General features: G+C 41.1%; 76 non-coding genes across 76 annotated transcripts; all 76 read left to right on the forward strand.

The window, feature by feature from the left end:
• The first annotated feature begins 187 nt into the window (after positions 1 to 187).
• Positions 188 to 261, forward strand: trnat-cgu (transfer RNA threonine (anticodon CGU)). Its single transcript has one exon. It is a non-coding gene; the product is annotated as a tRNA-Thr (tRNA).
• Positions 262 to 349: 88 nt separating this feature from the next.
• On the forward strand, positions 350 to 423 carry trnat-cgu (transfer RNA threonine (anticodon CGU)). The gene has a single exon. It is a non-coding gene; the product is annotated as a tRNA-Thr (tRNA).
• Positions 424 to 582: 159 nt separating this feature from the next.
• Positions 583 to 656, forward strand: trnat-cgu (transfer RNA threonine (anticodon CGU)). The gene has a single exon. It is a non-coding gene; the product is annotated as a tRNA-Thr (tRNA).
• An 88-nt stretch (positions 657 to 744) lies between these two features.
• trnat-cgu (transfer RNA threonine (anticodon CGU)) lies at positions 745 to 818 on the forward strand. The gene has a single exon. It is a non-coding gene; the product is annotated as a tRNA-Thr (tRNA).
• Positions 819 to 977: 159 nt separating this feature from the next.
• Positions 978 to 1,051, forward strand: trnat-cgu (transfer RNA threonine (anticodon CGU)). The gene has a single exon. It is a non-coding gene; the product is annotated as a tRNA-Thr (tRNA).
• A 159-nt stretch (positions 1,052 to 1,210) lies between these two features.
• On the forward strand, positions 1,211 to 1,284 carry trnat-ugu (transfer RNA threonine (anticodon UGU)). The gene has a single exon. It is a non-coding gene; the product is annotated as a tRNA-Thr (tRNA).
• Positions 1,285 to 1,372: 88 nt separating this feature from the next.
• trnat-agu (transfer RNA threonine (anticodon AGU)) lies at positions 1,373 to 1,446 on the forward strand. Its single transcript has one exon. It is a non-coding gene; the product is annotated as a tRNA-Thr (tRNA).
• Positions 1,447 to 1,605: 159 nt separating this feature from the next.
• On the forward strand, positions 1,606 to 1,679 carry trnat-ugu (transfer RNA threonine (anticodon UGU)). Its single transcript has one exon. It is a non-coding gene; the product is annotated as a tRNA-Thr (tRNA).
• Positions 1,680 to 1,767: 88 nt separating this feature from the next.
• On the forward strand, positions 1,768 to 1,841 carry trnat-agu (transfer RNA threonine (anticodon AGU)). The gene has a single exon. It is a non-coding gene; the product is annotated as a tRNA-Thr (tRNA).
• A 159-nt stretch (positions 1,842 to 2,000) lies between these two features.
• Positions 2,001 to 2,074, forward strand: trnat-cgu (transfer RNA threonine (anticodon CGU)). Its single transcript has one exon. It is a non-coding gene; the product is annotated as a tRNA-Thr (tRNA).
• A 159-nt stretch (positions 2,075 to 2,233) lies between these two features.
• Positions 2,234 to 2,307, forward strand: trnat-ugu (transfer RNA threonine (anticodon UGU)). Its single transcript has one exon. It is a non-coding gene; the product is annotated as a tRNA-Thr (tRNA).
• An 88-nt stretch (positions 2,308 to 2,395) lies between these two features.
• trnat-ugu (transfer RNA threonine (anticodon UGU)) lies at positions 2,396 to 2,469 on the forward strand. The gene has a single exon. It is a non-coding gene; the product is annotated as a tRNA-Thr (tRNA).
• A 159-nt stretch (positions 2,470 to 2,628) lies between these two features.
• Positions 2,629 to 2,702, forward strand: trnat-agu (transfer RNA threonine (anticodon AGU)). The gene has a single exon. It is a non-coding gene; the product is annotated as a tRNA-Thr (tRNA).
• Positions 2,703 to 2,790: 88 nt separating this feature from the next.
• On the forward strand, positions 2,791 to 2,864 carry trnat-cgu (transfer RNA threonine (anticodon CGU)). Its single transcript has one exon. It is a non-coding gene; the product is annotated as a tRNA-Thr (tRNA).
• A 159-nt stretch (positions 2,865 to 3,023) lies between these two features.
• trnat-agu (transfer RNA threonine (anticodon AGU)) lies at positions 3,024 to 3,097 on the forward strand. The gene has a single exon. It is a non-coding gene; the product is annotated as a tRNA-Thr (tRNA).
• Positions 3,098 to 3,185: 88 nt separating this feature from the next.
• Positions 3,186 to 3,259, forward strand: trnat-cgu (transfer RNA threonine (anticodon CGU)). The gene has a single exon. It is a non-coding gene; the product is annotated as a tRNA-Thr (tRNA).
• Positions 3,260 to 3,348: 89 nt separating this feature from the next.
• Positions 3,349 to 3,422, forward strand: trnat-ugu (transfer RNA threonine (anticodon UGU)). Its single transcript has one exon. It is a non-coding gene; the product is annotated as a tRNA-Thr (tRNA).
• An 88-nt stretch (positions 3,423 to 3,510) lies between these two features.
• On the forward strand, positions 3,511 to 3,584 carry trnat-agu (transfer RNA threonine (anticodon AGU)). The gene has a single exon. It is a non-coding gene; the product is annotated as a tRNA-Thr (tRNA).
• Positions 3,585 to 3,672: 88 nt separating this feature from the next.
• Positions 3,673 to 3,746, forward strand: trnat-cgu (transfer RNA threonine (anticodon CGU)). Its single transcript has one exon. It is a non-coding gene; the product is annotated as a tRNA-Thr (tRNA).
• Positions 3,747 to 3,835: 89 nt separating this feature from the next.
• On the forward strand, positions 3,836 to 3,909 carry trnat-ugu (transfer RNA threonine (anticodon UGU)). The gene has a single exon. It is a non-coding gene; the product is annotated as a tRNA-Thr (tRNA).
• Positions 3,910 to 3,997: 88 nt separating this feature from the next.
• trnat-agu (transfer RNA threonine (anticodon AGU)) lies at positions 3,998 to 4,071 on the forward strand. Its single transcript has one exon. It is a non-coding gene; the product is annotated as a tRNA-Thr (tRNA).
• A 160-nt stretch (positions 4,072 to 4,231) lies between these two features.
• On the forward strand, positions 4,232 to 4,305 carry trnat-cgu (transfer RNA threonine (anticodon CGU)). Its single transcript has one exon. It is a non-coding gene; the product is annotated as a tRNA-Thr (tRNA).
• A 159-nt stretch (positions 4,306 to 4,464) lies between these two features.
• Positions 4,465 to 4,538, forward strand: trnat-ugu (transfer RNA threonine (anticodon UGU)). The gene has a single exon. It is a non-coding gene; the product is annotated as a tRNA-Thr (tRNA).
• An 88-nt stretch (positions 4,539 to 4,626) lies between these two features.
• Positions 4,627 to 4,700, forward strand: trnat-agu (transfer RNA threonine (anticodon AGU)). Its single transcript has one exon. It is a non-coding gene; the product is annotated as a tRNA-Thr (tRNA).
• Positions 4,701 to 4,859: 159 nt separating this feature from the next.
• On the forward strand, positions 4,860 to 4,933 carry trnat-ugu (transfer RNA threonine (anticodon UGU)). The gene has a single exon. It is a non-coding gene; the product is annotated as a tRNA-Thr (tRNA).
• Positions 4,934 to 5,021: 88 nt separating this feature from the next.
• trnat-agu (transfer RNA threonine (anticodon AGU)) lies at positions 5,022 to 5,095 on the forward strand. The gene has a single exon. It is a non-coding gene; the product is annotated as a tRNA-Thr (tRNA).
• A 159-nt stretch (positions 5,096 to 5,254) lies between these two features.
• Positions 5,255 to 5,328, forward strand: trnat-cgu (transfer RNA threonine (anticodon CGU)). Its single transcript has one exon. It is a non-coding gene; the product is annotated as a tRNA-Thr (tRNA).
• Positions 5,329 to 5,487: 159 nt separating this feature from the next.
• On the forward strand, positions 5,488 to 5,561 carry trnat-ugu (transfer RNA threonine (anticodon UGU)). The gene has a single exon. It is a non-coding gene; the product is annotated as a tRNA-Thr (tRNA).
• Positions 5,562 to 5,649: 88 nt separating this feature from the next.
• Positions 5,650 to 5,723, forward strand: trnat-ugu (transfer RNA threonine (anticodon UGU)). Its single transcript has one exon. It is a non-coding gene; the product is annotated as a tRNA-Thr (tRNA).
• Positions 5,724 to 5,882: 159 nt separating this feature from the next.
• trnat-agu (transfer RNA threonine (anticodon AGU)) lies at positions 5,883 to 5,956 on the forward strand. The gene has a single exon. It is a non-coding gene; the product is annotated as a tRNA-Thr (tRNA).
• An 88-nt stretch (positions 5,957 to 6,044) lies between these two features.
• trnat-cgu (transfer RNA threonine (anticodon CGU)) lies at positions 6,045 to 6,118 on the forward strand. Its single transcript has one exon. It is a non-coding gene; the product is annotated as a tRNA-Thr (tRNA).
• Positions 6,119 to 6,277: 159 nt separating this feature from the next.
• On the forward strand, positions 6,278 to 6,351 carry trnat-agu (transfer RNA threonine (anticodon AGU)). Its single transcript has one exon. It is a non-coding gene; the product is annotated as a tRNA-Thr (tRNA).
• Positions 6,352 to 6,439: 88 nt separating this feature from the next.
• trnat-cgu (transfer RNA threonine (anticodon CGU)) lies at positions 6,440 to 6,513 on the forward strand. The gene has a single exon. It is a non-coding gene; the product is annotated as a tRNA-Thr (tRNA).
• Positions 6,514 to 6,602: 89 nt separating this feature from the next.
• Positions 6,603 to 6,676, forward strand: trnat-ugu (transfer RNA threonine (anticodon UGU)). Its single transcript has one exon. It is a non-coding gene; the product is annotated as a tRNA-Thr (tRNA).
• An 88-nt stretch (positions 6,677 to 6,764) lies between these two features.
• On the forward strand, positions 6,765 to 6,838 carry trnat-agu (transfer RNA threonine (anticodon AGU)). Its single transcript has one exon. It is a non-coding gene; the product is annotated as a tRNA-Thr (tRNA).
• Positions 6,839 to 6,998: 160 nt separating this feature from the next.
• trnat-cgu (transfer RNA threonine (anticodon CGU)) lies at positions 6,999 to 7,072 on the forward strand. Its single transcript has one exon. It is a non-coding gene; the product is annotated as a tRNA-Thr (tRNA).
• Positions 7,073 to 7,231: 159 nt separating this feature from the next.
• On the forward strand, positions 7,232 to 7,305 carry trnat-ugu (transfer RNA threonine (anticodon UGU)). The gene has a single exon. It is a non-coding gene; the product is annotated as a tRNA-Thr (tRNA).
• An 88-nt stretch (positions 7,306 to 7,393) lies between these two features.
• trnat-agu (transfer RNA threonine (anticodon AGU)) lies at positions 7,394 to 7,467 on the forward strand. Its single transcript has one exon. It is a non-coding gene; the product is annotated as a tRNA-Thr (tRNA).
• A 159-nt stretch (positions 7,468 to 7,626) lies between these two features.
• On the forward strand, positions 7,627 to 7,700 carry trnat-cgu (transfer RNA threonine (anticodon CGU)). The gene has a single exon. It is a non-coding gene; the product is annotated as a tRNA-Thr (tRNA).
• A 159-nt stretch (positions 7,701 to 7,859) lies between these two features.
• On the forward strand, positions 7,860 to 7,933 carry trnat-ugu (transfer RNA threonine (anticodon UGU)). The gene has a single exon. It is a non-coding gene; the product is annotated as a tRNA-Thr (tRNA).
• An 88-nt stretch (positions 7,934 to 8,021) lies between these two features.
• Positions 8,022 to 8,095, forward strand: trnat-ugu (transfer RNA threonine (anticodon UGU)). Its single transcript has one exon. It is a non-coding gene; the product is annotated as a tRNA-Thr (tRNA).
• Positions 8,096 to 8,254: 159 nt separating this feature from the next.
• Positions 8,255 to 8,328, forward strand: trnat-agu (transfer RNA threonine (anticodon AGU)). The gene has a single exon. It is a non-coding gene; the product is annotated as a tRNA-Thr (tRNA).
• An 88-nt stretch (positions 8,329 to 8,416) lies between these two features.
• Positions 8,417 to 8,490, forward strand: trnat-cgu (transfer RNA threonine (anticodon CGU)). The gene has a single exon. It is a non-coding gene; the product is annotated as a tRNA-Thr (tRNA).
• A 159-nt stretch (positions 8,491 to 8,649) lies between these two features.
• Positions 8,650 to 8,723, forward strand: trnat-agu (transfer RNA threonine (anticodon AGU)). Its single transcript has one exon. It is a non-coding gene; the product is annotated as a tRNA-Thr (tRNA).
• An 88-nt stretch (positions 8,724 to 8,811) lies between these two features.
• trnat-cgu (transfer RNA threonine (anticodon CGU)) lies at positions 8,812 to 8,885 on the forward strand. The gene has a single exon. It is a non-coding gene; the product is annotated as a tRNA-Thr (tRNA).
• Positions 8,886 to 8,974: 89 nt separating this feature from the next.
• Positions 8,975 to 9,048, forward strand: trnat-ugu (transfer RNA threonine (anticodon UGU)). The gene has a single exon. It is a non-coding gene; the product is annotated as a tRNA-Thr (tRNA).
• Positions 9,049 to 9,136: 88 nt separating this feature from the next.
• Positions 9,137 to 9,210, forward strand: trnat-agu (transfer RNA threonine (anticodon AGU)). The gene has a single exon. It is a non-coding gene; the product is annotated as a tRNA-Thr (tRNA).
• A 160-nt stretch (positions 9,211 to 9,370) lies between these two features.
• Positions 9,371 to 9,444, forward strand: trnat-cgu (transfer RNA threonine (anticodon CGU)). Its single transcript has one exon. It is a non-coding gene; the product is annotated as a tRNA-Thr (tRNA).
• Positions 9,445 to 9,603: 159 nt separating this feature from the next.
• trnat-ugu (transfer RNA threonine (anticodon UGU)) lies at positions 9,604 to 9,677 on the forward strand. Its single transcript has one exon. It is a non-coding gene; the product is annotated as a tRNA-Thr (tRNA).
• Positions 9,678 to 9,765: 88 nt separating this feature from the next.
• Positions 9,766 to 9,839, forward strand: trnat-agu (transfer RNA threonine (anticodon AGU)). The gene has a single exon. It is a non-coding gene; the product is annotated as a tRNA-Thr (tRNA).
• Positions 9,840 to 9,998: 159 nt separating this feature from the next.
• trnat-cgu (transfer RNA threonine (anticodon CGU)) lies at positions 9,999 to 10,072 on the forward strand. The gene has a single exon. It is a non-coding gene; the product is annotated as a tRNA-Thr (tRNA).
• Positions 10,073 to 10,231: 159 nt separating this feature from the next.
• On the forward strand, positions 10,232 to 10,305 carry trnat-ugu (transfer RNA threonine (anticodon UGU)). Its single transcript has one exon. It is a non-coding gene; the product is annotated as a tRNA-Thr (tRNA).
• An 88-nt stretch (positions 10,306 to 10,393) lies between these two features.
• Positions 10,394 to 10,467, forward strand: trnat-ugu (transfer RNA threonine (anticodon UGU)). Its single transcript has one exon. It is a non-coding gene; the product is annotated as a tRNA-Thr (tRNA).
• A 159-nt stretch (positions 10,468 to 10,626) lies between these two features.
• Positions 10,627 to 10,700, forward strand: trnat-agu (transfer RNA threonine (anticodon AGU)). The gene has a single exon. It is a non-coding gene; the product is annotated as a tRNA-Thr (tRNA).
• Positions 10,701 to 10,788: 88 nt separating this feature from the next.
• Positions 10,789 to 10,862, forward strand: trnat-cgu (transfer RNA threonine (anticodon CGU)). The gene has a single exon. It is a non-coding gene; the product is annotated as a tRNA-Thr (tRNA).
• A 159-nt stretch (positions 10,863 to 11,021) lies between these two features.
• Positions 11,022 to 11,095, forward strand: trnat-agu (transfer RNA threonine (anticodon AGU)). Its single transcript has one exon. It is a non-coding gene; the product is annotated as a tRNA-Thr (tRNA).
• An 88-nt stretch (positions 11,096 to 11,183) lies between these two features.
• Positions 11,184 to 11,257, forward strand: trnat-cgu (transfer RNA threonine (anticodon CGU)). The gene has a single exon. It is a non-coding gene; the product is annotated as a tRNA-Thr (tRNA).
• An 89-nt stretch (positions 11,258 to 11,346) lies between these two features.
• Positions 11,347 to 11,420, forward strand: trnat-ugu (transfer RNA threonine (anticodon UGU)). The gene has a single exon. It is a non-coding gene; the product is annotated as a tRNA-Thr (tRNA).
• An 88-nt stretch (positions 11,421 to 11,508) lies between these two features.
• trnat-agu (transfer RNA threonine (anticodon AGU)) lies at positions 11,509 to 11,582 on the forward strand. The gene has a single exon. It is a non-coding gene; the product is annotated as a tRNA-Thr (tRNA).
• Positions 11,583 to 11,742: 160 nt separating this feature from the next.
• Positions 11,743 to 11,816, forward strand: trnat-cgu (transfer RNA threonine (anticodon CGU)). The gene has a single exon. It is a non-coding gene; the product is annotated as a tRNA-Thr (tRNA).
• A 159-nt stretch (positions 11,817 to 11,975) lies between these two features.
• On the forward strand, positions 11,976 to 12,049 carry trnat-ugu (transfer RNA threonine (anticodon UGU)). The gene has a single exon. It is a non-coding gene; the product is annotated as a tRNA-Thr (tRNA).
• Positions 12,050 to 12,137: 88 nt separating this feature from the next.
• On the forward strand, positions 12,138 to 12,211 carry trnat-agu (transfer RNA threonine (anticodon AGU)). Its single transcript has one exon. It is a non-coding gene; the product is annotated as a tRNA-Thr (tRNA).
• A 159-nt stretch (positions 12,212 to 12,370) lies between these two features.
• On the forward strand, positions 12,371 to 12,444 carry trnat-ugu (transfer RNA threonine (anticodon UGU)). Its single transcript has one exon. It is a non-coding gene; the product is annotated as a tRNA-Thr (tRNA).
• Positions 12,445 to 12,532: 88 nt separating this feature from the next.
• trnat-agu (transfer RNA threonine (anticodon AGU)) lies at positions 12,533 to 12,606 on the forward strand. The gene has a single exon. It is a non-coding gene; the product is annotated as a tRNA-Thr (tRNA).
• A 159-nt stretch (positions 12,607 to 12,765) lies between these two features.
• Positions 12,766 to 12,839, forward strand: trnat-ugu (transfer RNA threonine (anticodon UGU)). Its single transcript has one exon. It is a non-coding gene; the product is annotated as a tRNA-Thr (tRNA).
• Positions 12,840 to 12,998: 159 nt separating this feature from the next.
• trnat-cgu (transfer RNA threonine (anticodon CGU)) lies at positions 12,999 to 13,072 on the forward strand. The gene has a single exon. It is a non-coding gene; the product is annotated as a tRNA-Thr (tRNA).
• An 88-nt stretch (positions 13,073 to 13,160) lies between these two features.
• trnat-ugu (transfer RNA threonine (anticodon UGU)) lies at positions 13,161 to 13,234 on the forward strand. The gene has a single exon. It is a non-coding gene; the product is annotated as a tRNA-Thr (tRNA).
• Positions 13,235 to 13,393: 159 nt separating this feature from the next.
• trnat-agu (transfer RNA threonine (anticodon AGU)) lies at positions 13,394 to 13,467 on the forward strand. Its single transcript has one exon. It is a non-coding gene; the product is annotated as a tRNA-Thr (tRNA).
• Positions 13,468 to 13,555: 88 nt separating this feature from the next.
• On the forward strand, positions 13,556 to 13,629 carry trnat-cgu (transfer RNA threonine (anticodon CGU)). The gene has a single exon. It is a non-coding gene; the product is annotated as a tRNA-Thr (tRNA).
• Positions 13,630 to 13,788: 159 nt separating this feature from the next.
• Positions 13,789 to 13,862, forward strand: trnat-agu (transfer RNA threonine (anticodon AGU)). The gene has a single exon. It is a non-coding gene; the product is annotated as a tRNA-Thr (tRNA).
• An 88-nt stretch (positions 13,863 to 13,950) lies between these two features.
• On the forward strand, positions 13,951 to 14,024 carry trnat-cgu (transfer RNA threonine (anticodon CGU)). Its single transcript has one exon. It is a non-coding gene; the product is annotated as a tRNA-Thr (tRNA).
• Positions 14,025 to 14,113: 89 nt separating this feature from the next.
• On the forward strand, positions 14,114 to 14,187 carry trnat-ugu (transfer RNA threonine (anticodon UGU)). The gene has a single exon. It is a non-coding gene; the product is annotated as a tRNA-Thr (tRNA).
• Positions 14,188 to 14,346: 159 nt separating this feature from the next.
• Positions 14,347 to 14,420, forward strand: trnat-agu (transfer RNA threonine (anticodon AGU)). The gene has a single exon. It is a non-coding gene; the product is annotated as a tRNA-Thr (tRNA).
• Positions 14,421 to 14,579: 159 nt separating this feature from the next.
• trnat-ugu (transfer RNA threonine (anticodon UGU)) lies at positions 14,580 to 14,653 on the forward strand. Its single transcript has one exon. It is a non-coding gene; the product is annotated as a tRNA-Thr (tRNA).
• Positions 14,654 to 14,741: 88 nt separating this feature from the next.
• trnat-ugu (transfer RNA threonine (anticodon UGU)) lies at positions 14,742 to 14,815 on the forward strand. Its single transcript has one exon. It is a non-coding gene; the product is annotated as a tRNA-Thr (tRNA).
• Positions 14,816 to 14,903: 88 nt separating this feature from the next.
• Positions 14,904 to 14,977, forward strand: trnat-agu (transfer RNA threonine (anticodon AGU)). The gene has a single exon. It is a non-coding gene; the product is annotated as a tRNA-Thr (tRNA).
• Positions 14,978 to 16,457: the final 1,480 nt, after the last annotated feature.

The raw sequence follows: 16,457 nt of genomic DNA on the forward strand, positions 1-16,457 counted from the left end.
ATCCTGGCTTCAAATCCCAGCAACACCTCAAAGACAAAAATAGTCAGAGCACTAAATCAGAAAGGATCAGACTTAATCAATTTGGTGACGCACTGCCTGCTGCAATACAGTGTAGACTTCAACTTTTTGGTTTCATATTGGTGAAAATTAAAGACGGTTTACAATTTGTGAAAAAGACCTTCACAGAGGTGCTGTGGCTTAGTTGGTCAAAGTGCCTGTCTCGTAAACAGGAGATCCTGGGTTCAAATCCCAGCAGCGCCTCTCCTGAGTGGTCTTGACTTCAACTTTTTGCTCTCATATTTGAGAAAATTAACGACCGTATGAAATTTGTTAAAAAGACCTTCACAGAGGCGCTGTGGCTTAGTTGGTCAAAGTGCCTGTCTCGTAAACAGGAGATCCTGGGTTCAAATCCCAGCAGCGCCTCAAAGACAAAAATAGTCAGAGCACTAAATGAGAAAGGATCAGACTGAATCTTTTTGGTGACGCACTGCCTGCTGCAATACAGTGTAGACTTCAACTTTTTGGTTTCATATTGGTGAAAATTAAAGACGGTTTACAATTTGTGAAAAAGACCTTCACAGAGGTGCTGTGGCTTAGTTGGTCAAAGTGCCTGTCTCGTAAACAGGAGATCCTGGGTTCAAATCCCTGCAGCGCCTCTCCTGGGTAGTCTTGTCTTCAACTTTTTGCTCTCATATTTGAGAAAATTAACGACCGTATGAAATTTGTTAAAAAGACCTTCACAGAGGCGCTGTGGCTTAGTTGGTCAAAGTGCCTGTCTCGTAAACAGGAGATCCTGGGTTCAAATCCCAGCAGCGCCTCAAAGACAAAAATAGTCAGAGCACTAAATGAGAAAGGATCAGACTGAATCTTTTTGGTGACGCACTGCCTGCTGCAATACAGTGTAGACTTCAACTTTTTGGTTTCATATTGGTGAAAATTAAAGACGGTTTACAATTTGTGAAAAAGACATTCACAGAGGTGCTGTGGCTTAGTTGGTCAAAGTGCCTGTCTCGTAAACAGGAGATCCTGGATTCAAATCCCAGCAGCGCCTCAAAGACAAAAATATTCAGAGTACTAAATGAGAAAGGATCAGACATAATCTTTTTGGTGACGCACTGCCTGCTGCAATACAGTGTAGACTTCAACTTTTTGGTTTCATATTTGTGAAAATTAAAGACGGTTTAGAATTTTTCAAAAAGACCTTCACGGAGGTGCTGTGGCTTAGTTGGTTAAAGTGCCTGTCTTGTAAACAGGAGAACCTGGGTTCAAATCCCAGCAGCGCCTCTCCTGGGTAGTCATGAATTCAACTTTTTGCTCTCATATTTGAGAAAATGAACGACCGTTTACAATTTGTGAAAAAGATTTTCACAGAGGTGCTGTGGCTTAGTTGGTCAAAGTGCCTGTCTAGTAAACAGGAGATCCTGGGTTCAAATCCCAGCAGCGCCTCAAAGATAAAAATAGTCAGAGTACTAAATGAGAAAGGATCAGACATAATCTTTTTGGTGACGCACTGCCTGCTGCAATACAGTGTAGACTTCAACTTTTTGGTTTCATATTTGTGAAAATTAAAGACGGTTTAGAATTTTTCAAAAAGACCTTCACAGAGGTGCTGTGGCTTAGTTGGTTAAAGTGCCTGTCTTGTAAACAGGAGAACCTGGGTTCAAATCCCAGCAGCGCCTCTCCTGGGTAGTCATGAATTCAACTTTTTGCTCTCATATTTGAGAAAATGAATGACCGTTTACAATTTGTGAAAAAGATTTTCACAGAGGTGCTGTGGCTTAGTTGGTCAAAGTGCCTGTCTAGTAAACAGGAGATCCTGGGTTCAAATCCCAGCAGCGCCTCAAAGATAAAAATAGTCAGAGCACTAAATGAGAAAGGATCAGACATAATCTTTTTGGTGACGCACTGCCTGCTGCAATACAGTGTAGACTTCAACTTTTTGGTTTCATATTTGTGAAAATTAAAGATGGTTTAGAATTTTTCAAAAAGACATTCACAGAGGTGCTGTGGCTTAGTTGGTCAAAGTGCCTATCTCGTAAACAGGAGATCCTGGGTTCAAATCCCAGCAGCGCCTCAAAGACAAAAATAGTCAGAGTACTAAATGAGAAAGGATCAGACATAATCTTTTTGGTGACGCACTGCCTGCTGCAATACAGTGTAGACTTCAACTTTTTGGTTTCATATTTGTGAAAATTAAAGACGGTTTAGAATTTTTCAAAAAGACCTTCACGGAGGTGCTGTGGCTTAGTTGGTTAAAGTGCCTGTCTTGTAAACAGGAGAACCTGGGTTCAAATCCCAGCAGCGCCTCTCCTGGGTAGTCATGAATTCAACTTTTTGCTCTCATATTTGAGAAAATTAACGACCGTATGAAATTTGTTAAAAAGACCTTCACAGAGGCGCTGTGGCTTAGTTGGTCAAAGTGCCTGTCTTGTAAACAGGAGATCCTGGGTTCAAATCCCAGCAGCGCCTCGAAGACAAAAATAGTCAGAGCACTAAATGAGAAAGGATCAGACTGAATCTTTTTGGTGACGCACTGCCTGCTGCAATACAGTGTAGACTTCAACTTTTTGGTTTCATATTGGTGAAAATGAAAGACGGTTTAGAATTTGTGAAAAAGACCTTCACAGAGGTGCTGTGGCTTAGTTGGTCAAAGTGCCTGTCTAGTAAACAGGAGATCCTGGGTTCAAATCCCAGCAGCGCCTCTCCTGAGTGGTCTTGACTTCAACTTTTTGCTCTCATATTTGAGAAAATTAACGACCGTATGAAATTTGTTAAAAAGACCTTCACAGAGGCGCTGTGGCTTAGTTGGTCAAAGTGCCTGTCTCGTAAACAGGAGATCCTGGGTTCAAATCCCAGCAGCGCCTCAAAGACAAAAATAGTCAGAGCACTAAATGAGAAAGGATCAGACTGAATCTTTTTGGTGACGCACTGCCTGCTGCAATACAGTGTAGACTTCAACTTTTTGGTTTCATATTGGTGAAAATTAAAGACGGTTTAGAATTTGTGAAAAAGACCTTCACAGAGGTGCTGTGGCTTAGTTGGTCAAAGTGCCTGTCTAGTAAACAGGAGATCCTGGGTTCAAATCCCTGCAGCGCCTCTCCTGGGTAGTCTTGTCTTCAACTTTTTGCTCTCATATTTGAGTAAATTAACGACCGTTTAAAATTTGTTAAAAAGACCTTCACAGAGGCGCTGTGGCTTACTTGGTCAAAGTGCCTGTCTCGTAAACAGGAGATCCTGGGTTCAATTCCCAGCAGTGCCTGTGACAAAGCAGAGTAGCCTTCAGCTTTATTGTTTCATATCTGTGAATATGACCGAAAGTTCAAAATCGAAGGAATAGTCAGTCAGATAGGCGCTGTGGCTTAATTGGTCAAAGTGCCTGTCTTGTAAACAGGAGATCCTGGGTTCAAATCCCAGCAGCGCCTCTCCTGGGTAGTCATGAATTCAACTTTTTGCTCTCATATTTGAGAAAATGAACGACCGTTTACAATTTGTGAAAAAGATTTTCACAGAGGTGCTGTGGCTTAGTTGGTCAAAGTGCCTGTCTAGTAAACAGGAGATCCTGGGTTCAAATCCCAGCAGCACCTCTCCTGGGTAGTCTTGACTTCAACATTTTGCTCTCATATTTGAGAAAATTAACGACCGTATGAAATTTGTTAAAAAGACCTTCACAGAGGCGCTGTGGCTTAGTTGGTCAAAGTGCCTGTCTCGTAAACAGGAGATCCTGGGTTCAATTCCCAGCAATGCCTGTGACAAAGCAGAGTAGCCTTCAGCTTTATTGTTTCATATCTGTGAATATGACCGAAAGTTCAAAATCTAAGGAATAGTCAGTCAGATAGGCGCTGTGGCTTAATTGGTCAAAGTGCCTGTCTTGTAAACAGGAGATCCTGGGTTCAAATCCCAGCAGCGCCTCTCCTGGGTAGTCATGAATTCAACTTTTTGCTCTCATATTTGAGAAAATGAACGACCGTTTACAATTTGTGAAAAAGATTTTCACAGAGGTGCTGTGGCTTAGTTGGTCAAAGTGCCTGTCTAGTAAACAGGAGATCCTGGGTTCAAATCCCAGCAGCGCCTCAAAGATAAAAAATAGTCAGAGCACTAAATGAGAAAGGATCAGACATAATCTTTTTGGTGACGCACTGCCTGCTGCAATACAGTGTAGACTTCAACTTTTTGGTTTCATATTTGTGAAAATTAAAGATGGTTTAGAATTTTTCAAAAAGACATTCACAGAGGTGCTGTGGCTTAGTTGGTCAAAGTGCCTGTCTCGTAAACAGGAGATCCTGGATTCAAATCCCAGCAGCGCCTCAAAGACAAAAATATTCAGAGTACTAAATGAGAAAGGATCAGACATAATCTTTTTGGTGACGCACTGCCTGCTGCAATACAGTGTAGACTTCAACTTTTTGGTTTCATATTTGTGAAAATTAAAGACGGTTTAGAATTTTTCAAAAAGACCTTCACGGAGGTGCTGTGGCTTAGTTGGTTAAAGTGCCTGTCTTGTAAACAGGAGAACCTGGGTTCAAATCCCAGCAGCGCCTCTCCTGGGTAGTCATGAATTCAACTTTTTGCTCTCATATTTGAGAAAATGAACGACCGTTTACAATTTGTGAAAAAGATTTTCACAGAGGTGCTGTGGCTTAGTTGGTCAAAGTGCCTGTCTAGTAAACAGGAGATCCTGGGTTCAAATCCCAGCAGCGCCTCAAAGATAAAAATAGTCAGAGTACTAAATGAGAAAGGATCAGACATAATCTTTTTGGTGACGCACTGCCTGCTGCAATACAGTGTAGACTTCAACTTTTTGGTTTCATATTTGTGAAAATTAAAGACGGTTTAGAATTTTTCAAAAAGACCTTCACAGAGGTGCTGTGGCTTAGTTGGTTAAAGTGCCTGTCTTGTAAACAGGAGAACCTGGGTTCAAATCCCAGCAGCGCCTCTCCTGGGTAGTCATGAATTCAACTTTTTGCTCTCATATTTGAGAAAATGAATGACCGTTTACAATTTGTGAAAAAGATTTTCACAGAGGTGCTGTGGCTTAGTTGGTCAAAGTGCCTGTCTAGTAAACAGGAGATCCTGGGTTCAAATCCCAGCAGCGCCTCAAAGATAAAAATAGTCAGAGCACTAAATGAGAAAGGATCAGACATAATCTTTTTGGTGACGCACTGCCTGCTGCAATACAGTGTAGACTTCAACTTTTTGGTTTCATATTTGTGAAAATTAAAGATGGTTTAGAATTTTTCAAAAAGACATTCACAGAGGTGCTGTGGCTTAGTTGGTCAAAGTGCCTATCTCGTAAACAGGAGATCCTGGGTTCAAATCCCAGCAGCGCCTCAAAGACAAAAATAGTCAGAGTACTAAATGAGAAAGGATCAGACATAATCTTTTTGGTGACGCACTGCCTGCTGCAATACAGTGTAGACTTCAACTTTTTGGTTTCATATTTGTGAAAATTAAAGACGGTTTAGAATTTTTCAAAAAGACCTTCACGGAGGTGCTGTGGCTTAGTTGGTTAAAGTGCCTGTCTTGTAAACAGGAGAACCTGGGTTCAAATCCCAGCAGCGCCTCTCCTGGGTAGTCATGAATTCAACTTTTTGCTCTCATATTTGAGAAAATTAACGACCGTATGAAATTTGTTAAAAAGACCTTCACAGAGGCGCTGTGGCTTAGTTGGTCAAAGTGCCTGTCTTGTAAACAGGAGATCCTGGGTTCAAATCCCAGCAGCGCCTCGAAGACAAAAATAGTCAGAGCACTAAATGAGAAAGGATCAGACTGAATCTTTTTGGTGACGCACTGCCTGCTGCAATACAGTGTAGACTTCAACTTTTTGGTTTCATATTGGTGAAAATGAAAGACGGTTTAGAATTTGTGAAAAAGACCTTCACAGAGGTGCTGTGGCTTAGTTGGTCAAAGTGCCTGTCTAGTAAACAGGAGATCCTGGGTTCAAATCCCAGCAGCGCCTCTCCTGAGTGGTCTTGACTTCAACTTTTTGCTCTCATATTTGAGAAAATTAACGACCGTATGAAATTTGTTAAAAAGACCTTCACAGAGGCGCTGTGGCTTAGTTGGTCAAAGTGCCTGTCTCGTAAACAGGAGATCCTGGGTTCAAATCCCAGCAGCGCCGCAAAGACAAAAATAGTCAGAGCACTAAATGAGAAAGGATCAGACTGAATCTTTTTGGTGACGCACTGCCTGCTGCAATACAGTGTAGACTTCAACTTTTTGGTTTCATATTGGTGAAAATTAAAGACGGTTTAGAATTTGTGAAAAAGACCTTCACAGAGGTGCTGTGGCTTAGTTGGTCAAAGTGCCTGTCTAGTAAACAGGAGATCCTGGGTTCAAATCCCTGCAGCGCCTCTCCTGGGTAGTCTTGTCTTCAACTTTTTGCTCTCATATTTGAGTAAATTAACGACCGTTTAAAATTTGTTAAAAAGACCTTCACAGAGGCGCTGTGGCTTACTTGGTCAAAGTGCCTGTCTCGTAAACAGGAGATCCTGGGTTCAATTCCCAGCAGTGCCTGTGACAAAGCAGAGTAGCCTTCAGCTTTATTGTTTCATATCTGTGAATATGACCGAAAGTTCAAAATCGAAGGAATAGTCAGTCAGATAGGCGCTGTGGCTTAATTGGTCAAAGTGCCTGTCTTGTAAACAGGAGATCCTGGGTTCAAATCCCAGCAGCGCCTCTCCTGGGTAGTCATGAATTCAACTTTTTGCTCTCATATTTGAGAAAATGAACGACCGTTTACAATTTGTGAAAAAGATTTTCACAGAGGTGCTGTGGCTTAGTTGGTCAAAGTGCCTGTCTAGTAAACAGGAGATCCTGGGTTCAAATCCCAGCAGCGCCTCAAAGATAAAAAATAGTCAGAGCACTAAATGAGAAAGGATCAGACATAATCTTTTTGGTGACGCACTGCCTGCTGCAATACAGTGTAGACTTCAACTTTTTGGTTTCATATTTGTGAAAATTAAAGATGGTTTAGAATTTTTCAAAAAGACATTCACAGAGGTGCTGTGGCTTAGTTGGTCAAAGTGCCTGTCTCGTAAACAGGAGATCCTGGATTCAAATCCCAGCAGCGCCTCAAATACAAAAATATTCAGAGTACTAAATGAGAAAGGATCAGACATAATCTTTTTGGTGACGCACTGCCTGCTGCAATACAGTGTAGACTTCAACTTTTTGGTTTCATATTTGTGAAAATTAAAGACGGTTTAGAATTTTTCAAAAAGACCTTCACAGAGGTGCTGTGGCTTAGTTGGTTAAAGTGCCTGTCTTGTAAACAGGAGAACCTGGGTTCAAATCCCAGCAGCGCCTCTCCTGGGTAGTCATGAATTCAACTTTTTGCTCTCATATTTGAGAAAATGAATGACCGTTTACAATTTGTGAAAAAGATTTTCACAGAGGTGCTGTGGCTTAGTTGGTCAAAGTGCCTGTCTAGTAAACAGGAGATCCTGGGTTCAAATCCCAGCAGCGCCTCAAAGATAAAAATAGTCAGAGCACTAAATGAGAAAGGATCAGACATAATCTTTTTGGTGACGCACTGCCTGCTGCAATACAGTGTAGACTTCAACTTTTTGGTTTCATATTTGTGAAAATTAAAGATGGTTTAGAATTTTTCAAAAAGACATTCACAGAGGTGCTGTGGCTTAGTTGGTCAAAGTGCCTATCTCGTAAACAGGAGATCCTGGGTTCAAATCCCAGCAGCGCCTCAAAGACAAAAATAGTCAGAGTACTAAATGAGAAAGGATCAGACATAATCTTTTTGGTGACGCACTGCCTGCTGCAATACAGTGTAGACTTCAACTTTTTGGTTTCATATTTGTGAAAATTAAAGACGGTTTAGAATTTTTCAAAAAGACCTTCACGGAGGTGCTGTGGCTTAGTTGGTTAAAGTGCCTGTCTTGTAAACAGGAGAACCTGGGTTCAAATCCCAGCAGCGCCTCTCCTGGGTAGTCATGAATTCAACTTTTTGCTCTCATATTTGAGAAAATTAACGACCGTATGAAATTTGTTAAAAAGACCTTCACAGAGGCGCTGTGGCTTAGTTGGTCAAAGTGCCTGTCTTGTAAACAGGAGATCCTGGGTTCAAATCCCAGCAGCGCCTCGAAGACAAAAATAGTCAGAGCACTAAATGAGAAAGGATCAGACTGAATCTTTTTGGTGACGCACTGCCTGCTGCAATACAGTGTAGACTTCAACTTTTTGGTTTCATATTGGTGAAAATGAAAGACGGTTTAGAATTTGTGAAAAAGACCTTCACAGAGGTGCTGTGGCTTAGTTGGTCAAAGTGCCTGTCTAGTAAACAGGAGATCCTGGGTTCAAATCCCAGCAGCGCCTCTCCTGAGTGGTCTTGACTTCAACTTTTTGCTCTCATATTTGAGAAAATTAACGACCGTATGAAATTTGTTAAAAAGACCTTCACAGAGGCGCTGTGGCTTAGTTGGTCAAAGTGCCTGTCTCGTAAACAGGAGATCCTGGGTTCAAATCCCAGCAGCGCCGCAAAGACAAAAATAGTCAGAGCACTAAATGAGAAAGGATCAGACTGAATCTTTTTGGTGACGCACTGCCTGCTGCAATACAGTGTAGACTTCAACTTTTTGGTTTCATATTGGTGAAAATTAAAGACGGTTTAGAATTTGTGAAAAAGACCTTCACAGAGGTGCTGTGGCTTAGTTGGTCAAAGTGCCTGTCTAGTAAACAGGAGATCCTGGGTTCAAATCCCTGCAGCGCCTCTCCTGGGTAGTCTTGTCTTCAACTTTTTGCTCTCATATTTGAGTAAATTAACGACCGTTTAAAATTTGTTAAAAAGACCTTCACAGAGGCGCTGTGGCTTACTTGGTCAAAGTGCCTGTCTCGTAAACAGGAGATCCTGGGTTCAATTCCCAGCAGTGCCTGTGACAAAGCAGAGTAGCCTTCAGCTTTATTGTTTCATATCTGTGAATATGACCGAAAGTTCAAAATCGAAGGAATAGTCAGTCAGATAGGCGCTGTGGCTTAATTGGTCAAAGTGCCTGTCTTGTAAACAGGAGATCCTGGGTTCAAATCCCAGCAGCGCCTCTCCTGGGTAGTCATGAATTCAACTTTTTGCTCTCATATTTGAGAAAATGAACGACCGTTTACAATTTGTGAAAAAGATTTTCACAGAGGTGCTGTGGCTTAGTTGGTCAAAGTGCCTGTCTAGTAAACAGGAGATCCTGGGTTCAAATCCCAGCAGCGCCTCAAAGATAAAAAATAGTCAGAGCACTAAATGAGAAAGGATCAGACATAATCTTTTTGGTGACGCACTGCCTGCTGCAATACAGTGTAGACTTCAACTTTTTGGTTTCATATTTGTGAAAATTAAAGATGGTTTAGAATTTTTCAAAAAGACATTCACAGAGGTGCTGTGGCTTAGTTGGTCAAAGTGCCTGTCTCGTAAACAGGAGATCCTGGATTCAAATCCCAGCAGCGCCTCAAATACAAAAATATTCAGAGTACTAAATGAGAAAGGATCAGACATAATCTTTTTGGTGACGCACTGCCTGCTGCAATACAGTGTAGACTTCAACTTTTTGGTTTCATATTTGTGAAAATTAAAGACGGTTTAGAATTTTTCAAAAAGACCTTCACGGAGGTGCTGTGGCTTAGTTGGATAAAGTGCCTGTCTTGTAAACAGGAGAACCTGGGTTCAAATCCCAGCAGCGCCTCTCCTGGGTAGTCATGAATTCAACTTTTTGCTCTCATATTTGAGAAAATGAACGACCGTTTACAATTTGTGAAAAAGATTTTCACAGAGGTGCTGTGGCTTAGTTGGTCAAAGTGCCTGTCTAGTAAACAGGAGATCCTGGGTTCAAATCCCAGCAGCGCCTCAAAGATAAAAATAGTCAGAGCACTAAATGAGAAAGGATCAGACATAATCTTTTTGGTGACGCACTGCCTGCTGCAATACAGTGTAGACTTCAACTTTTTGGTTTCATATTTGTGAAAATTAAAGATGGTTTAGAATTTTTCAAAAAGACATTCACAGAGGTGCTGTGGCTTAGTTGGTCAAAGTGCCTATCTCGTAAACAGGAGATCCTGGGTTCAAATCCCAGCAGCGCCTCAAAGACAAAAATAGTCAGAGTACTAAATGAGAAAGGATCAGACATAATCTTTTTGGTGACGCACTGCCTGCTGCAATACAGTGTAGACTTCAACTTTTTGGTTTCATATTTGTGAAAATTAAAGACGGTTTAGAATTTTTCAAAAAGACCTTCACGGAGGTGCTGTGGCTTAGTTGGTTAAAGTGCCTGTCTTGTAAACAGGAGAACCTGGGTTCAAATCCCAGCAGCGCCTCTCCTGGGTAGTCATGAATTCAACTTTTTGCTCTCATATTTGAGAAAATTAACGACCGTATGAAATTTGTTAAAAAGCCCTTCACAGAGGCGCTGTGGCTTAGTTGGTCAAAGTGCCTGTCTTGTAAACAGGAGATCCTGGGTTCAAATCCCAGCAGCGCCTCGAAGACAAAAATAGTCAGAGCACTAAATGAGAAAGGATCAGACTGAATCTTTTTGGTGACGCACTGCCTGCTGCAATACAGTGTAGACTTCAACTTTTTGGTTTCATATTGGTGAAAATGAAAGACGGTTTAGAATTTGTGAAAAAGACCTTCACAGAGGTGCTGTGGCTTAGTTGGTCAAAGTGCCTGTCTAGTAAACAGGAGATCCTGGGTTCAAATCCCAGCAGCGCCTCTCCTGAGTGGTCTTGACTTCAACTTTTTGCTCTCATATTTGAGAAAATTAACGACCGTATGAAATTTGTTAAAAAGACCTTCACAGAGGCGCTGTGGCTTAGTTGGTCAAAGTGCCTGTCTCGTAAACAGGAGATCCTGGGTTCAAATCCCAGCAGCGCCTCAAAGACAAAAATAGTCAGAGCACTAAATGAGAAAGGATCAGACTGAATCTTTTTGGTGACGCACTGCCTGCTGCAATACAGTGTAGACTTCAACTTTTTGGTTTCATATTGGTGAAAATTAAAGACGGTTTAGAATTTGTGAAAAAGACCTTCACAGAGGTGCTGTGGCTTAGTTGGTCAAAGTGCCTGTCTAGTAAACAGGAGATCCTGGGTTCAAATCCCTGCAGCGCCTCTCCTGGGTAGTCTTGTCTTCAACTTTTTGCTCTCATATTTGAGTAAATTAACGACCGTTTAAAATTTGTTAAAAAGACCTTCACAGAGGCGCTGTGGCTTACTTGGTCAAAGTGCCTGTCTCGTAAACAGGAGATCCTGGGTTCAATTCCCAGCAGTGCCTGTGACAAAGCAGAGTAGCCTTCAGCTTTATTGTTTCATATCTGTGAATATGACCGAAAGTTCAAAATCGAAGGAATAGTCAGTCAGATAGGCGCTGTGGCTTAATTGGTCAAAGTGCCTGTCTTGTAAACAGGAGATCCTGGGTTCAAATCCCAGCAGCGCCTCTCCTGGGTAGTCATGAATTCAACTTTTTGCTCTCATATTTGAGAAAATGAACGACCGTTTACAATTTGTGAAAAAGATTTTCACAGAGGTGCTGTGGCTTAGTTGGTCAAAGTGCCTGTCTAGTAAACAGGAGATCCTGGGTTCAAATCCCAGCAGCGCCTCAAAGATAAAAAATAGTCAGAGCACTAAATGAGAAAGGATCAGACATAATCTTTTTGGTGACGCACTGCCTGCTGCAATACAGTGTAGACTTCAACTTTTTGGTTTCATATTTGTGAAAATTAAAGATGGTTTAGAATTTTTCAAAAAGACATTCACAGAGGTGCTGTGGCTTAGTTGGTCAAAGTGCCTGTCTCGTAAACAGGAGATCCTGGATTCAAATCCCAGCAGCGCCTCAAATACAAAAATATTCAGAGTACTAAATGAGAAAGGATCAGACATAATCTTTTTGGTGACGCACTGCCTGCTGCAATACAGTGTAGACTTCAACTTTTTGGTTTCATATTTGTGAAAATTAAAGACGGTTTAGAATTTTTCAAAAAGACCTTCACGGAGGTGCTGTGGCTTAGTTGGATAAAGTGCCTGTCTTGTAAACAGGAGAACCTGGGTTCAAATCCCAGCAGCGCCTCTCCTGGGTAGTCATGAATTCAACTTTTTGCTCTCATATTTGAGAAAATGAACGACCGTTTACAATTTGTGAAAAAGATTTTCACAGAGGTGCTGTGGCTTAGTTGGTCAAAGTGCCTGTCTAGTAAACAGGAGATCCTGGGTTCAAATCCCAGCAGCGCCTCAAAGATAAAAATAGTCAGAGTACTAAATGAGAAAGGATCAGACATAATCTTTTTGGTGACGCACTGCCTGCTGCAATACAGTGTAGACTTCAACTTTTTGGTTTCATATTTGTGAAAATTAAAGACGGTTTAGAATTTTTCAAAAAGACCTTCACAGAGGTGCTGTGGCTTAGTTGGTTAAAGTGCCTGTCTTGTAAACAGGAGAACCTGGGTTCAAATCCCAGCAGCGCCTCTCCTGGGTAGTCATGAATTCAACTTTTTGCTCTCATATTTGAGAAAATGAATGACCGTTTACAATTTGTGAAAAAGATTTTCACAGAGGTGCTGTGGCTTAGTTGGTCAAAGTGCCTGTCTAGTAAACAGGAGATCCTGGGTTCAAATCCCAGCAGCGCCTCAAAGATAAAAATAGTCAGAGCACTAAATGAGAAAGGATCAGACATAATCTTTTTGGTGACGCACTGCCTGCTGCAATACAGTGTAGACTTCAACTTTTTGGTTTCATATTTGTGAAAATTAAAGATGGTTTAGAATTTTTCAAAAAGACATTCACAGAGGTGCTGTGGCTTAGTTGGTCAAAGTGCCTGTCTTGTAAACAGGAGATCCTGGGTTCAAATCCCAGCAGCGCCTCGAAGACAAAAATAGTCAGAGCACTAAATGAGAAAGGATCAGACTGAATCTTTTTGGTGACGCACTGCCTGCTGCAATACAGTGTAGACTTCAACTTTTTGGTTTCATATTGGTGAAAATTAAAGACGGTTTACAATTTGTGAAAAAGACCTTCACAGAGGTGCTGTGGCTTAGTTGGTCAAAGTGCCTGTCTCGTAAACAGGAGATCCTGGGTTCAAATCCCTGCAGCGCCTCTCCTGGGTAGTCTTGTCTTCAACTTTTTGCTCTCATATTTGAGAAAATTAACGACCGTATGAAATTTGTTAAAAAGACCTTCACAGAGGCGCTGTGGCTTAGTTGGTCAAAGTGCCTGTCTTGTAAACAGGAGATCCTGGGTTCAAATCCCAGCAGCGCCTCGAAGACAAAAATAGTCAGAGCACTAAATGAGAAAGGATCAGACTGAATCTTTTTGGTGACGCACTGCCTGCTGCAATACAGTGTAGACTTCAACTTTTTGGTTTCATATTGGTGAAAATGAAAGACGGTTTAGAATTTGTGAAAAAGACCTTCACAGAGGTGCTGTGGCTTAGTTGGTCAAAGTGCCTGTCTAGTAAACAGGAGATCCTGGGTTCAAATCCCAGCAGCGCCTCTCCTGAGTGGTCTTGACTTCAACTTTTTGCTCTCATATTTGAGAAAATTAACGACCGTATGAAATTTGTTAAAAAGACCTTCACAGAGGCGCTGTGGCTTAGTTGGTCAAAGTGCCTGTCTCGTAAACAGGAGATCCTGGGTTCAAATCCCAGCAGCGCCTCAAAGACAAAAATAGTCAGAGCACTAAATGAGAAAGGATCAGACTGAATCTTTTTGGTGACGCACTGCCTGCTGCAATACAGTGTAGACTTCAACTTTTTGGTTTCATATTGGTGAAAATTAAAGACGGTTTAGAATTTGTGAAAAAGACCTTCACAGAGGTGCTGTGGCTTAGTTGGTCAAAGTGCCTGTCTAGTAAACAGGAGATCCTGGGTTCAAATCCCTGCAGCGCCTCTCCTGGGTAGTCTTGTCTTCAACTTTTTGCTCTCATATTTGAGTAAATTAACGACCGTTTAAAATTTGTTGAAAAGACCTTCACAGAGGCGCTGTGGCTTAGTTGGTCAAAGTGCCTGTCTCGTAAACAGGAGATCCTGGGTTCAATTCCCAGCAGTGCCTGTGACAAAGCAGAGTAGCCTTCAGCTTTATTGTTTCATATCTGTGAATATGACCGAAAGTTCAAAATCTAAGGAATAGTCAGTCAGATAGGCGCTGTGGCTTAATTGGTCAAAGTGCCTGTCTTGTAAACAGGAGATCCTGGGTTCAAATCCCAGAAGCGCTTCAAAGACAAAAATAGTCAGAGCACTAAATGAGAAAGGATCAGACTTAATCTTTTTGGTGACGCACTGCCTGCTGCAATACAGTGTAGACTTCAACTTTTTGATTTCATATTGGTGAAAATTAAAGACGGTTTAGAATTTGTGAAAAAGACCTTCACAGAGGTGCTGTGGCTTAGTTGGTCAAAGTGCCTGTCTAGTAAACAGGAGATCTTGGGTTCAAATCCCAGCAGCGCCTCAAAGATAAAAATAGTCAGAGCACTAAATGAGAAAGGATCAGACATAATCTTTTTGGTGACGCACTGCCTGCTGCAATACAGTGTAGACTTCAACTTTTTGGTTTCATATTTGAGAAAATTAAAGACGGTTTAGAATTTTTCAAAAAGACCTTCACGGAGGTGCTGTGGCTTAGTTGGTTAAAGTGCCTGTCTTGTAAACAGGAGAACCTGGGTTCAAATCCCAGCAGCGCCTCTCCTGGGTAGTCATGAATTCAACTTTTTGCTCTCATATTTGAGAAAATTAACGACCGTTTAAAATTTGTGAAAAAGACCTTCACAGAGGTGCTGTGGCTTAGTTGGTTAAAGTGCCTGTCTTGTAAACAGGAGAACCTGGGTTCAAATCCCAGCAGCGCCTCTCCTGGGTAGTCATGAATTCAACTTTTTGCTCTCATATTTGAGAAAATTAACGACCGTTTACAATTTGTGAAAAAGATCCTCACAGAGGTGCTGTGGCTTAGTTGGTCAAAGTGCCTGTCTAGTAAACAGGAGATCCTGGGTTCAAATCCCAGCAGCGCCTCTCCTGGGTAGTCTTGACTTCAACTTTTTGCGCTCATATTTGAGAAAATTAAAGACCGTATGAAATTTGTTAAAAAGGATCAGACTTAATCAATTTGGTGACGCACTGCCTGCTGCAATACAGTGTAGACTTCAACTTTTTGGTTTCATATTTGAGAAAATTAACGACCGTTTACAATTTGTGAAAAAGATCCTCACAGAGGTGCTGTGGCTTAGTTGGTCAAAGTGCCTGTCTCGTAAACAGGAGATCCTGGATTCAAATCCCAGCAGTGTAGGCTTCAGCTTTATTGTTTCATATTTACTAATAGTAGTAGTAGAGGTAGGTTCGAGAACATGATGTTCCCTTAATCAACACCAGAGGGCGCCTGAGTCGCTCTTATATTTGACTTCAAAATAAAAGTCCCAGTCAGAGAGCCGCAGTGATTGGAAGCACAGAGGAGGAAAAATAGACAAGAGTGTTCACTCTGCCACTATATCGGGACACCAAAAGTAATGAGTAATATACTTGTTGATATTTACTTATGTTCAGAAGAATAAAAGCTCAACTGAAATGCTGGGTTTCATAATACTGTTTTTTTTCACTGGTGGTTTGCAAACAACATCGTAGATTTTTGTTTTACATATATATTATTTTAGCTTGGAGGTTTACAATTGACTGTTGAAAGGTAAGTGGAGATGTTTTGTCAAACAACTCTTAAAAAGCTTTATCAAGAAAAAAGTTTGACAAAATAATGTTGAATCCACTTAGAATAGAACTACAAGGTTTTTCCAGATCTTAACAACATAATCTCATCTTCATCTGTGGATAGAGTCTGCTCAGTAGTCAACCCTGAGATATGGACTCAGATTTATTTGTCAACCTTGTTTAACATATATCCCTCGTTTTATTTGCTTTGTGTGTGTTTAATTTGGAGAGCCTCTGTGTTGCATGTCTTGTTAGTACATAACAATGTAGTATAAGATTCTCCTGATTGATGATACTACTTATATTAATATTTTCACTTCTTTCATTGTTTTATGCACGCATTGTAAAGGGTCAATATTGCATAACTTTGTAAATTGAATCTTATATTCTGTTTTTATGTTTACTTTGTGCCTCTTGGGACTACAGATGCTAAATAGCCTCTTGGCTAACTCTGGCGCATTTACAGCAATGTTTGTATTAATGTGCACTGTCCCTTATGAAATAAACCAATAAATAAAATAAAAAAATAACTAGCTTGTGTGTGTAGATGTCACAACTTGAAAATTCAGATAGTCCATCAGAAAATGAAAACTCAACACTCTCTTGTAGATACCTGAAAGGTGAACATATTTGACGCATGCGTAGTCAGTCAAGACCCACTTGAAGACACCTGAAAGGTGTACATCTTTGACGCATGCGTGGTCAGTCAACACCCACCTCTTTGTCAACCGGAAATCGGCCTTTTTGTTTTTGAACCACAACAGAGTGATCCATCCTTCCCGATCATAGGCGATCT

Source organism: Anarhichas minor, unplaced genomic scaffold (genome assembly GCF_050575085.1).
Source record: "Anarhichas minor isolate MPS153535 unplaced genomic scaffold, ASM5057508v1 ptg000069l, whole genome shotgun sequence".
Taxonomy (NCBI): domain Eukaryota; kingdom Metazoa; phylum Chordata; class Actinopteri; order Perciformes; family Anarhichadidae; genus Anarhichas; species Anarhichas minor.